Genomic DNA, 12,015 nt, shown 5'->3' on the forward strand with positions numbered 1-12,015 from the left:
CCGTGTTTCTTGCATAAACTAAACATCCGAAGACTTTCATGTGGTCATAATTAGGTTTTTGTCCAAACAGGACTTCATATGGGGTCTTATGTTTAATGACCTTTGAGGGTAATCTATTGATAATGTACGTGGCTGTGAGAACACACTCTCCCCAAAACTTGATTGGCACATTGGCCTCAAACTTCAACGCTCTTGCGATCTCAAGAATGTGTCTATGTTTTCGTTCCACAACCCCATTTTGTTGTGGGGTATGTGGACATGTGGTTTCCAATATGATTCCTTCCTTAGCATAAAAATCTCTCATGGAGCCTGATATGAATTCACCTCCATTATCTGCTCTTATTCGCTTGGTTTGTTTTTCAAATTACGTTTTCACCATGTTGTGAAAATCAATTAAATAGCTGCTTGCTTCATTCTTGTGTTTAAGAAGATAAACCCAAACAGCCCTACTGAAATCGTCTACGATGGTAAGGAAATAAGAAGCACCAGAAATCGAAGGAGTACGATACTTACCCCAAGCATCAACATGTAACAAATCAAAACAACTATTTGTTTTTATTGAACTAAGAGTAAATGGAAGCCTAGTATGCTTAGCTTTTACACAAGAATCACAAACTCTTTCTTTTAATTTCCTATAATGATTTTCCAAAAAATCGACTTGGCTCAACTTTGATTTGGAGGCATGACCCAACCTCTTATGCCACAGCTCAACATCAACAGTTGTCATCATAACACTCTTCTTTTCTGTTGCCAAGCCCATTCGGTAGAGACCACCTTTGCACTCACCCGCGCCAATCAAGTTCTTCGAGTGTAAGTCCTGCATGTAGCACAAATCAGGAAGAAAGGTTATGGCACATTGTAAATCTCTAGTCAGTCGACTAACTGATAATAAATTGCAATTGAATTGTGGAATATGCAAGACTCCTTCAATTTTGATTCCATTCTGTAAAGTGCAATTTCCTTTTCCATCAACGAAAACAAGGTCTCCATTGGGTATTGTAACTGATGGTTCCAGTGGATTTCTTGTTTTGTTTTCTAGCAAATCTTGTTTATATGTTATATGTTTAGTAGCACCAGAGTCAACGACCCATGAATCATCAATCTCAACCTTACCAGCCATGTTTACTGTGGGTGTGGTGTTGCTGTTTGACCCATCTTTAGAGAAATGTTTGATCAGGTTCTGGTATTGCCCATTCGATAGACCTGGAATAGGACTAATTCCTGAATCAACGAATGTTGCCTTCGTTTTATTCTTTTCTTGTTTCGCCTTATTTGGCCACCAATCAGGATACCCGATTCTTTTGAAACATCCGTCTCTGTTGTGACCATTCTTACCACAGTGGTTGCAGTGCTCTACCTCTTCTCCTGTCACCTTCTTGATGTCTTTTGATGCAGACTTCTTCCTTTGTTGGCTGAAATCTGCAGTGATTTCTTTCTTTCCTCGAGTGTAGGTCTGAAAGTTGCAGCCTCTGTGCTTGTCTTCTTGGATGCCGAAACAGCCCTTTGTTATTCGTCCTCAGCCACCAAGTGATATACGGTTCCTAAAGAGGGTGTGGGTTTCATGGCAAGGATTTGTTTCTTGATTGTAGAGTATTCACTGTCAAGGCCCATGAGAAACTCGTAGAGCTTTTCTTTTTCTTTGAACTCATTAAGCCTTTTGCCAATATCACAGGTACAGTTGGAGCATGAACAGCGTGGCAAAGGTGATATGGTCTGGATCTCGTCCCACAGTCCCCGTAGCTTGGTGTAGTAAGCTGAAACCGATGTTCCTTCTTGTCTTGTGATGGTGAGTGACTGTTTCAACTCATATGCTCTTGGAGCACTTTCTTTTCCAAACCTCTCCTCCAGGTCATCCCAGATCTCCTTCGATGTGTCTGCATATTTGACGCTTGTTCTGATGTCCTTCTCCATGGCTGTAGTTAGCCATCCCTTGATCATCGCATCTGCACGCGTCCAAGGCATGTATACGGCTGAATCTTCTCTTAGTTTCTTAATTGATCCAGTTATGAATCCAACCTTGTTCTTGGCGAAAAGGAAGTTCTTCATCTCCTGGGCCCAGTCATTATAGTTGTTATCGGTTAGGACGTCGTTAACTTGCATTTACCTGGGGTACTCCGATGCATGGATGTAGTAGGGAGAATTGGAATCGATGGGAGTTCCATCGAGTTCCTTCGAGGATTCTGGTTTCTCACCGGTCATCTCCGGTTAGGTTCGTCGTAAGCCTGTGGAGCCTGCTCTGATACCATGAAAATTTTAGTGGATTAAAAGTTACGTTTTATTCAACTATCAAATGGTTTATATACAATGAGTTCTTGATCAACGAGAAAACAAAGATAACAACTAGCTAATGGATAATAACCATGGATAAATCAGATATTCCAGGAGAGGATAACTCTTCGTTTTTTTAAATTCCTTTATGTGCAATATGTCAATATATGGTTATAGTGGAGTCACAGGTGTCAATATATTATCGAGTTGAATAGATTTTGCATCAGTATTACTTTAAAATAGATTTTCTAAATTTACTCAAATATGTCGCATGTCGTGACATTTTTTTAAGGATCATATGTACTAAATGTAGAATCCACAATTTAACAATTGAATTATTCATGTTTATATTTTTTATCGACTAAAGACAACTTTAGGGTCCATTGTTGAACTTTGAAAACTATGGGGTAGTAAATGAAAATATCAAGTGCTAACCATGTGATCTATATAATTAAAAGAACTCTTTTCATAATCCTCCCTACTTAGCCTACAAACCATAAGATAGCAAACATATCTTTAGGTGAACATGTTGATAGCATTTTCGTAATTATTTGATATAATAATGATCCTATCATATACTATATACATAAGGTGATGCTAATTAAGGGAACATCTAATCCATTCCCCCCATTACATCTCCAAAGAATATCTTTCACTTTATCCTACACAAAATCACTTGAAAAAGCGTCACCTACAATTTTAAATAACTAGACATCTTCACTTTAGGTTTGGTTTAAACAACCTTCTAGAATAAAAAAACTTACCCTAGCTTTTACATTGTAAAATCTATGGTTATATTTAACCTATGATATGTCTATTTGCTTTAGTTTAGTGATACTTAATGATGTTAAAACCTTAATTATGTTTATGATTTTATTGTGTTGCTAAAAAAAGACATATTGTGGGTCAATTTATATATAGTGATGTCTACTTTCTTTCACATATCATGATACACTATCTACTTTCTAACCTAAAGTCAAGCATTTTAACTACTTCACACACACACACATGAATCACATGTAACGTAAACAAGCATTTTAACTATTTCACACACACATGAATCACATGTAACTTAAACATTGGATCTGTAATCTTTTTTCCTAGTGGAAGATATATTTACATTTAAAACCGGTGAATCCTCCTTAATAAATGAAGGTTTTTTTGTTACATTTCAATCTCCCATGAGTTTTGACACTTGTCATTTTGTGGTATTTTTGAAATAATTATTATCCACTTATTAATATTTGATTTGTTTCAATTTTTAAAATTAAAATCATATATTTATATATACAAAACATTAAATATCATATATATGATATTAAATTGCAATAAATACCTTTATTCCTTTCTTATTTTAAAGTTATACATTAAAAAATATTTTCTATTTACACTTTAATTTAATGTTTAATTTTTTTTAAATCAATCCGTATAATACACGGGTCTCACACCTAGTATTTATTAAATTAGTAATCTGCTCAAGAATACTATGAATTCCACAACATATCAAGAAGCATTAAGATTGAAGAATGAAATAGTTAAATGTGAATATGTGATATTACAACTATATGAAAAGATTTTTTTTTTAAAAAGACACCTAGCGTACCTTTTAAGGGCATGTGGTTGCATTTATAATCCATTAAAATCAAGAATTCTATAAAATGGGCCTTCATATCCTATCATTGATTGGGCTCAAATAATCTGGCTTGGGACCATGACAGCTGTACAAATTGATATTTATATAAACAATAAAATAGAAAAAAAGCAATTGAGCTTTAAATACGCAGACACGCAACTAAAAAAGATGAAAAATTATTAGTCAAATGTACATGTGAAAGTAATGTAATATAATTATGTTTTGTACATATAGGCGAACAAAAGCATGTATTAATGATTAAATTAATTTGTTTGTTACATGGACAAAGGCAGAAGCAATCTTCTGTCTTTTTTTCTTGCGATTGTTTGCCTAGAAATCCTCAAGCGAATTGGAATTGAAATAGAAAGGCAAATGATGATAAATGAAAGCCAATAATGTCTCAAATAGAGTGTCATGTATGATGATGTTACAAGGATAATGAGCACAATCAGCCAGAAAATTGCCACACCAACATCAATCCTGCAATTTTCAATTAAACTTCCCATTATTTCACAACCAGTAAAAAAAAAAAAAAAAAAGAGGTATTTATTTACTGCAATGTGAATATTTGACAAAGTGAGCAGACAAAAAGATACATTAAAGAAAAATTGGAATTGAAGTGGTTACAAGTGGGTAAAGTGCTACGCATCCATTTCAGCCTTGTATTTTTATCCAGGGGTAATTTGGGAAACTCAGCGAATAATTACATTTTTGATAGTGGAAAGGCAATTTGGACGCCCTGTTTGATAGGCATCTTTTCAGGTCCAAACAGATCTTTCTGGCTGAATGGGTCGGAAAACTGTTTGATTTGCCAAAAAAAATGGTCTTTTCCGGTAAGATATGTCTTTCCCAGAAAGCCCGAAAACCATATCTTTCTAGCTGAATAGTCATTTTTCATCATTCAACACAGTCAGGCCTGTTTGATAGTTGTTGTTTGGGAAATTGATGTCTTTCAGTTTACTGACTGAGAAAGAAACCATATTGTTTGATTGTACATCTGACTGACTATGTTGAATGATGAAAAATAACCATTCAGCCAGAAATATATGGTTTTCGGGCTAACTAAGAAAGACATATCTTACTGGGAAAAACCCATTTTTTGTGCAAATCAAACTGTCTTTCCGGCCCATTCAGCCAGAAAGATCTGTCTAAACTTTGAAAGATGTCTATCAAACAGGGTCTCAGTCAAATGTATAATCAAACAGCATGGTTTCTTTCCCGGACAGCAGTTTCCCAGACAGCAACTATCAAACGGACCCTTAATTCCTCATTAGTGTTTTAGCCACACCATGTTGCCAACTCCATGACTCGTTAACTTATATAGCGATTTCACATTATTTAAGCGACCACATGTATCTTCTTGCTACTATATTTCTCCACTAATTTCTCCTACACAAAAGCATAAAACCTAATACAAATTTCCTTAACTAACTTTCCCTATTTCATACTTCATTTTCGTGAAGAATTCGCCTTTTTTTTAAAAAACTCTTCAAGTAACATGTAATTCAATATATGGCTCCAAATTGCTCCTGATGAGAATATACAAGACTAGCTAAAAATTCAATATAAAGTTGCTACATTATTTTGGGAATTGAGTATTGACTAATTCAGTCATCCCCCACAGTTCTTTCTCAACTCCAACATCTTTCCCTTTACTATTTCTCACTATCATCTTATACTCTTAGTCCAATATTAACAAAATGTATACTGATCCTACTTATGGTCAATTGATAATCTTTCGTTCTAATGATACTGTCTTCTTCACTTCAAGTTAAGTTCATCAAAACCACTAAAATATCAAGTATTCCACGGAATTTCAAAGAAAAAGTAACCTATATAAGTAAATCATTGCTCAAAACAAGGAAGCTAAACATACAGTGTGCTAATTTCGATACATAAACTATAAAATTTAGTAACATATACAGTATCAATGAATGTTGGTTTTAGAGAGAGATTTTACCAGGAGGAGAGATTTGGTTTGGGGGAGAAGATAACGAGAGGAGACCACTTGTGCTGAGATCGGATCTGGCTATCTCGGAGTTGCTCTACGAGCTTTGAGCGCGTGATCATAATAACAGAACGGAGATACAGATTTCTCTCCGACCACGAAAAACCCTAAAACGAGTATGGAAACCTCCAAAATGACAATATCTTCAAAGAATAGTTGCAAAAAGATGTCCGATTGGAAAAGAATAACCTGCCTGAGATTCGATTAGTGAATCGGATTGAGAGATGAGAGTAGAACCGAAATGTTAGGTCGTCGCCGGATTACCAAGAAAATCGGAGAAGAAGGAAAGATTTCTCGGTTCGATCTGCTTGTTTGTGTCGCTATTATTCGTTTTTTAATGCTTTATGAGATCTAAATTTACTTGTATATTTCATAAATAATTTTTTCTTTTGAAGGTTTTACTTATAGACATTATGAATCTTATTCTTAAACTTTATTTTCACTTGAACCCTATTTTTTTTTTCTTGAGGTGTCATATTTCCAACTTGAACTTCATTTCCTACACATCTAATATCGTAAGGCATATATATATATATATATATATATATATATATATATATATATATATATATATATATATATATATATATATATATATATATATATATATATATATATATAGGGTAAAGTGAATATACCTAACAACCTTATATAAGCTTAGGCACCTAACCACATCATACTACGTAATTTTGTATCATATTTGCATTGTAATCACCCAAAGTTCTTAAAATTCAACCTCATAACTCAATTGCTTCCAAAATCTTTGGACTTTCACCATTATCTTCCTTCAAATGACGTCTTTCTGTCGGAGACCCCCTGGTGGGTTTTATATACTACCGTTACAAATCAAATGGTGTAGAAGGAATATTATGGTGAATGTCTGAAAATCTTGGAAGTAAATCAAGTTAAGGTTTGAAGTTTAAGAACCTTAGACGATTGCAATGGAAATATAATGCAAAACAATGTAGTATAATGTGGTTAGGTACCTAAGCTTATATAAGGTTGTTAGGTATATTCACTTTACCCATATATATATATATATATATATATATATATATATATATATATACACTAGCAATTGGCTCGCGCAAAGCGGCGGCAAAAGATTAGTTTGTTATTAGAGAACATATTCCAAAAAAACAGTTACCACATTGATCAATCGAATATGGAAATTTTTGAACTTTCGCGTTTTATTGGACATGTGTTCTAATTCGATTGATTGTCTTTGTGTTTGTTCGGTATGTATTTTCTTACATTGGATTCTTTATACCAAAAACATATAATATACAACTACATTTTCATTTTGTATGATACCAGAAAAAGTGTCATCGGTGAATAGTTTTTTTTTTTCGGAGACATTTCACATTCCAAAAAACATGTGGTGAATATTTTTAATAAAATATGTTGAATATTAATTGGGTAGGTTGGTTTTAACATGCTATTCTATCTCTTTGTTGATTTTGTAGCTTTTGAGTAGATTATTTCTACAATTGTTCTAACAATAATCTCTTTTGTCTTTCTAGAAAAAACATGTGGCGAACAAAAAAAAAATTAGTGGTCACTTTGCTTTTCGATAAATATATTTATCGATTTTGCATTTGTTGTATGTGTGTTTTTATATATTAATCGGTTTTGCATTTGTTGTATGTGTTTGGTTTGCTTTTGGATTGATTTAGAAATTATCAAAGATCACCTATAGTCGTTTACCCGCGCAAAGCAGCGGTGACAAATAGTTTTCTAGCAATGATTAATTCATTTCGTTGAATAGTTTCATAGCAGCTATAAGATCATACCATTACGTGTTAACCAAATTACAACATATTGATAATTCTTTAGTTCTTACAATCTTTAAACAGTGATAAATCCAGTTATATGTTACTTCCTTGAAAATTTCAATTAATCACTCATAAGACAAACTCCAAATAACTATAACATCTTAAGTTGTTCCGAAACTTTGGCCGGTTTGGTGGGTGGTGCGTTGGTGGTGACCACCGTCGAAGGTGTACACTGGTGGTGGTGACCTTCGATGGTGGTGAGAATTCACCACCATCGATCATGGAGCAAAGAAGAACTGTTAATATTGTACATGGAACAGAGATGATGGTGGGTCAAGGGTTAATTTGAGAATGGTGGTTGAGAGGAAGAGCAGTGGCAGTTTGGCATGGTGGCGTTAATGAGTAAAGGGTGCAAGTCGCCTTCATTTTTCTTGTAGAGAAAGAAAAATTGTTAGTTCGAGGCTTTTGGTTTCTGAAGGAGTCTCCCACTTCAAATGAACTGGGAATTGCTCACGTTAACTAAAAAAAAAGGATTTGCCAAGATACGTGGAGAATTAATAAGCCAGGTCAATAGGATGATAATGTGAGATGAGCTGCGTCAAAGGTGGATAAGAGGGTGTTGTTAAACACATCCGATTTAAAAGATAAAAACCACTTTAAAAAGTCAATATCATCTTTACATGGGTTAAATAACCCTAATTGATATGATTTGAGGTAATAATTACATATTAACATAAATTGTTACATTTTTATTTTTATTTACGGATGGAAACAATATTTTATCAAAATATTAAATAACTTTTACATCTTTACCCTTTCATTTAAAACATATTTTCAATTTATATCATTTTCTATTTTGAAAAATTACTTTCAACCCTTATTACTTCACTTTAATATATATATATATATATATATATATATATATATATATATATATATATATATATATATATATATATATATATATATATATATATATATATATATAATACTTCTTTGTTGTGTCGGTATTTGGAGGATTTTGCGGAAAATAATTTACAAGTCGGTCACTGTATCAAATAAGAAACTAAATAAAAATAATTTTTATACAAGTCGGTCAGTGTACCAAATAATAAAAATAATTGTTATTATCACTTATATTATTTTTTTGGTTAATATAATTTTTATACAAGACGCTTTTAAATAAGAAACTAAATAAAAATAAAGTATAAAACAATCAATATATTCTTGCTATTAATCTTAAACAATAATATATTTATACATTTAACCCTAAATAACAATGTATTTTTATTTGTCACCCAAAATAACGTATTTTTTATTTTTATCTTGAATAAGCTTACGGAATGAAAAACTAATTGCCGTTGGAAATTAATCACCGGAAAAATTATATATATATATATATATATATATATATATATATATATATATATATAATTAAAAAAATAAATATAATTTTATAAGAAATCTATAGAAACTCTATTAAAATAAAGAACAAATAAAATTGTTATATAATAATAATAATAATAATAATAATAATTTGTTAAAAGAAAATGAAAAAAAAAGGAAGATTAAGTTAGTCTTTTTATCCCAAATGACCAAAACTGCTATATATATAAACCACAAGGATACAACCTATTAATTTTTTAACTTAGGGACCAAAACTTATTAACTTTTTAACTTAGGGACCAAAACTTCAATCAGACCAAAGCTCAAGGGCCATTTCTATAATTTACTCTAAAATAAACAGGAAAATAGTTTTGAAAAGTGGACGGGTGGTTTTGACTTTTTATTGGGTGCCTTTAAAGGGATAAGATTTCAAAATATAGTTAGTTTAACTTTTAATTATTATTTTAATAAGAGATAATTGTAATTTAAGCTTATATATTTGTACAACTTAAAATATTATTATTTTATTAATGGTTACTTGTACTATTAGCTTAATGACTTGAACGTGTTAAAAAAATATTATTATTATATTGAATCTATTTTTAGAAATAGTAAGATTTACTTTATAATGTAGTGTGTGTGTGTATATATATATATATATATATATATATATATCTATATACACACACACACACTAGCCATTTACCTGCGTAAAGCGACGGGTGCGGATCAACAAAATGACATAAAAAAATTTATTAAACAAAATGACGAACAGATAGAGATTTCTTATACCTGGGCTAGGATTAAACGTAAGACCTTTTTGGGCTTATTCGATTTTAATAGAAAGAAAAACAAATGAGGATGTAGCGAGCATGAGAGAGAACCAAGGTTTGCGGTCAATGGCAAGTAATTCATGATAGACGAATGCTAGATCAATGCGCCTCTTCCAGTTTATATGAAATGTTTTATAACGTGTACATCGTATTAGACCGATTCAAATGGATATGAAGAACACTTGGTCAAAGTTTGACCCATTCAAAATCTTATCATCATCATCTTATTTGACTTTTTCATAAATGTTGTTCGGATAAGATTTAGTATTTACCGATTCAATTGGATATGAGGAACACTTGGTCAAACTTTAACCCATTCAAAATCTTATTGTGACAACCCGAAATTTCCATTCGGTCAAACCCTACAAGTCAACCACTTCGTATCATAAGTCAATGTCAGTATTTCTTATTTTTAAGAAATAGAAAGTTCATTTGATTATTTTAATATTATTTTTAAACGAACGGGTGAAAGAAAGTGTCGTCTCGGGTTTTGAATTTTAAAAACCGCAAACACCTTGCGTCTTAGAAACACCCGACCAAAATTTTATGTTTTGGGTTGAGAAATCACCCAAAACCGTGAACTCATACCTATGTATGAGTTTACTCCCCAAAAAGTTAGTCGTTTGTGTTTACTCCCCAAATGTCAAAAGAGTAAACTCCAAAATATCCTCTCAAGTATCATCCAAGTTTTTATTCTAGATCTTCAAACTAGTAGGTGTTCTAACCCTTTCAAGTTAGTATATCACTTAATCTAGTGATTTTACATCCTTTAATCCATTCATTTATGTGTTTTGACTAGTTTTTCCAAAACACCAAGAACACACACTAGTGTTCTTGGACTTAAAGTTCATTTCAAGCTTCCACAATGTAAGTACTTCTATCCTAGAGTCATTTTAAGCTAGCTATACATGTTTATACCCAGGAAAAAGTCCCAAGAACACCAAGAACAAGGTGTTCACGGTTTTGGGAGGCTCCCAAAATCGTAAACACCAAATATAGTGCCTTAGGGTGCTTTAGGGTGTCTAGATGCTTCACAATGCCTTAGGGACTTGTCTAGATCCATCCTTGATGGGTGTATCACACAAAAAGCACCAAAATCATATATTTTTATGTGTTTATGGTTTGGGGATCTCCCAAAACCGTAAACACCTCAAATGTTGTGTAAATGTCCCATAAATGGCCCATGGTTGTTCCTTATGGCTAGAATCTAACCTAGACTAGTGCCATGTTTGAGCTAAGGACTTGAAAACCGCCAAATACCAAACTTAGGAGTTTAAGGTAGTAAACTCATGGAGAAATGGTCCTTAGACCGTAAACTCCATTTAGGAGTGTTTTGATGCCACACAGCACTTCCTAAGGCTAAATCATGAAGTAGGAATGCTTGGAATAGCTTAGAAGACTTCAAACCAACAAATGGTCATAAAATGTAGAGTTTACGACCATAAACCCTTGAGTTTATTGTCGTAAACTCCTTGGTTAATGGTCATGAAAACCGTAAACTCCAAGGGAGTTTACCCTTGAACCCCAAACACACTAGCCTTTCCCTACAACACTTAGATGCACTCCTTAGCACTTATAACACTTATACAAAGTGTTTGTCATGCCTTAGAGTGTCTTGACTTTATTTATTAGTTGTTTAAAGACTAATTGTTTATATACATATATCCTTATATGTTATTAGGATCTTTGTGCGTGTAAGTCTTCACTTGACACCAAGCACTTATCCGACACTTCTTTCCGATCCACTTGCTACAGGTGAGTTCATACCCCTTAATCAATGTTTTAACTGTTTTTAAATGTTTTACCGGGGGAGACAAGTAGAATCATGCTAGTTATTATATCAATCACTTGTGATTAATAAACAACATACAAATGATTGGCTACTCATTAGCCGTTTACCAAACAGTTTCCTTCAAATGTTTATCGTAAACACTTATTATGTTTAAAATTCCTTATTAAACTATACATTTTACTCTGTATGTCCCATTCAAACTCATTTACAATTGTGTTTCAAACAAATGCTTCCTTATACTTAAACTGTTTTATCAAACCCATGCCTTCAAACCGTTTCATAGATTGACATCATGTCGATCTTTTCTTAGATAATAATTA

General features: G+C 32.6%; 1 long non-coding RNA gene across 1 annotated transcript; it reads right to left on the bottom strand.

The window, feature by feature from the left end:
- Window positions 1-4,061: 4,061 nt before the first annotated feature.
- LOC111883592 (uncharacterized) lies at window positions 4,062-6,398 on the bottom strand. The gene is made up of 2 exons (XR_002847486.2): window positions 5,862-6,398; window positions 4,062-4,381 (listed from the first exon to the last, which is right to left on the bottom strand). It is a non-coding gene; the product is annotated as an uncharacterized LOC111883592 (long non-coding RNA).
- Between the last annotated feature and the right edge of the window lie 5,617 nt (window positions 6,399-12,015).

The sequence above is a fragment of the Lactuca sativa genome, chromosome 3, assembly GCF_002870075.4.
Source record: "Lactuca sativa cultivar Salinas chromosome 3, Lsat_Salinas_v11, whole genome shotgun sequence".
In the NCBI taxonomy this organism is placed as follows: domain Eukaryota; kingdom Viridiplantae; phylum Streptophyta; class Magnoliopsida; order Asterales; family Asteraceae; genus Lactuca; species Lactuca sativa.